Below are 3305 nucleotides of genomic sequence, written 5' to 3' on the forward strand. Positions count from 1 at the left end.
TCGTAACATTATAACGCCCCCACGGCTGAAAGGTCAAGCATGTTTGGTGGGACGGGGATTCGAACCCACGACCCTCAGATTGCGAGTCGAGCGCCTTATCCACCTGACCATGCCGGGCCGCAAGATAGTTAAGAACAGTAACAAAATTGTAAAAGGCATGGGTTATAAATTAATCTTCCAATCTGGTTTACTCTTCGCAATCCACGGATGGTTATGGTATGGTTGTAACTCCAGAATACCAAATATGAAGTTAAGAAATGCGAAAAATACTTTAAAGGTCTTAACTCTTATTCGTCATTATATAATCTACATAATCAGAATATAGGTATTAGAATAATATAATGGAACTATGCAATCTACCCTTATGGTTCGAGTGCCAACAATATAACTTTCAAACTTCCTCAGTGCATGTGTATTATACATTAATTAGTCCAATCACTTTAGTCCTAACCTGGTGATCTGAATTTCATTCTTGATTATTTGAATTCCTTAAATTAATTTATATAAATATGAGAGAGAAAGAGAGATAAATGTTTTTGTAGGAGGAAAGATAACTGCGGCTGGTATTTTAAAATGAATCTGAAGACTTGAAATGCGGATTACTAAAATTGTGTTTTTCAGAAATCATGGATCCTCAATTCAATTTGAATCTAAATATAACCTACAAAAGTTTTAATTGACATTTTCAGATTAAGCTTTTGTATACTTGTTTCTAGATACACCTGTAGTTTTGTTTTAGTTTGTTGGAGCTTTATTCGTTTCACAGAAGCTCCTTAAACTTAACGTGACCTTCAGGAATAATCTGGGGTACAACAGGTCTAGTCCACCATATTCAGAAGGTATTTTGAACATAGAAATGTTTCGTTTGTTTCCTTCAGAATTTTTGCGCACAGCTACACAAAAGGCCATCTGCGCGTAGCCGTTCTCAGCCTTGGACTTATAGTCTACAGAGAAGGCAGTTAATCAACAGAACCTACTGTCAACTCTTAGGGTACTCTTGTCTGAGTGAATGGTAGGATTTGACATTGACTTTTATAAAACACCCACGACGGGTCGCGAGCCATGCACCCTCCAATGAATACATAAGAGCATTTTTACCACTAGGCTACATCCGACCAAAAAACTTTTCAATAGAATATTTATTGATGTTGCTGATTAGTGTGGCAAAAACAACTACACAGTCTACTTGTTATAAAGTCAAGGTTTATTCTTCAAATATCTTGTCTAGGGTTGAAAGACGATAGATTCGGAACTGTATGTAATATATGTGTCGTTTATAAATTAATGCAAGACAGCATGACACTACATGTAAAATACTTATGCAGCTACATGTAACATAAGTATGTACGTAACTGTACGTTAACATGATTATTTAACTGTATGTAACATTCAACGTCAGTATATAACTAGATATAACCACAAGTAACGTAAATACGTAACTGCATGCGGAATCACTATGTAACTACGCTTAAAACTAAAAATAGTTAACTAGGTGAATCGTAAGTATATTTCTGTATATAGCATACTCTGTAAAATTACACGCAACATTGAAGATAACAGTTAACGCAATCTATAAGTTTGTGAAGAATATTCATGTAACTTCATGTAACGAAAACTCCAAACTAATTACAATGTGTACATATGGTCCATACCATGACCAGTTGATGGCTGCAACTTGAGCAATGCTGCATGTTTCAGTTGGTCATGATGTGAATTTTGTTACCCATAACGAGATACAATCTAAGCCATTATATGACAAATGTTTGTGTATATTCTCGCTTATAACTGATGAAAAACTGGACCGATTGGCACTAAATCTAGTATGTATCCTTAGTGCTCCGTTCGGAACTACCCCGTGAGCCTTCGTCTTCATAGTGCGTTATGTCCACTTATAATTGGCAAACCATTGGACTGATATGTCTTCAAACCTGGCATATACCCTAAGCCCCCCCCCCCCGTGAGTGACATAGGGTGGTTGCCGTTTGAATCTAGCCCTCATGTAACCCCCTGAGGGTCCTATATTTTTTCCGTGTTTTGAAACTTTTATAATACCATACATTCTCTTTTCGTAAAACAGAATATGTGCGGAAAAAACATTTTCAGGATGTTTATAATAAGCCGCATGACTTGAAAATATTACCTTAGTTCGTCTGCGTTTCAAAAGTCACATCACAGAAAACAGTAGCAAAAAGTAACGTTTCAACAGAACATTCCAATAGTTCACGACTTAATAATGGGTTCGGGGCAGTGCTTGCGGATTGACAGTCTTTTCGGCTTCTTTAGTAAAACCAATGTCTTTGTTGTAACAAATGTAACCAAAAAAACATCGTCATAAGCTTACAGAAATTTCTATTCATTGTTGTACCTTAAATTATAAAACGCAAACCAATAAAATACACGTTCAATACGCAATTTACTCAACATTGTGCTTAAAATAAAGAAGGTCTACCCAAAAAAAGTTATTCACATCCTTGTCCGTGAGCAACTAAGCATTTTTTTTTTATATATATTTTATACGTTAGAACTACTGGAGGAAATCTGAGATACTGCTATTAAAAAAACAACAAAGTTGAGGTTACGTTCGCACGTCTTTATGTCACGCTGGGCTTCCTCTGATGTCTCATCCGTAACAAGCAGTTACATTTCATGGTGAACGATTCCTTTATTTTATCTTCAAGAATCACAATCTACCTTGTTGGTAAGATTATCTTTATTATTATAAGATATTTCCTCAAAATGGTATGGGTGCAAAAACCCAAACTTAATTTATGGGAAAATAAGCCAGGTTGGCTGAAAATACGAGTTTGTCGAACGTCGTTCAACATTTCGATTATTTCGATATGCTTCCATAATATCCACTCGAGATGATTCCTTCAAGTTTGAGCAGTGGCGAGAATACCTGGAATTACGAAAGAACCGTTATATAAACCCTGGCGTCCAGACTTTGGCGTTTCTTAGGGTAGATAACATAATACTATGAGTTAACGTTCTATAGAAGGAGAGAGAAATACTTATTTTTATGTTTGTGCTTTAACACTACATATCGCAAGCAAGCTATGTTATATATTACATATCACATTCCTAAACTGATAAGGCAATATACAAAGGTTATCTATCATCTTCTCCTATGGCAGCAAGTTTGAGGTATCATCAATTTATTGAGTCAAATAGTTCTTTGAACTTATGTTCCTTGGACATACAAAAATGATAATTGGAAACTAGTTTTCCATTAAGCACCATGTCTTTATTCGTCGCATTTTCACGTTCTGAACTACTTTTACGACCAAGGAAAAAAAATAAGTAAA

This window comes from Limulus polyphemus, unplaced genomic scaffold (genome assembly GCF_000517525.1).
Source record: "Limulus polyphemus unplaced genomic scaffold, Limulus_polyphemus-2.1.2 Scaffold350, whole genome shotgun sequence".
Classification (NCBI taxonomy): Eukaryota; Metazoa; Arthropoda; class Merostomata; order Xiphosura; family Limulidae; genus Limulus; species Limulus polyphemus.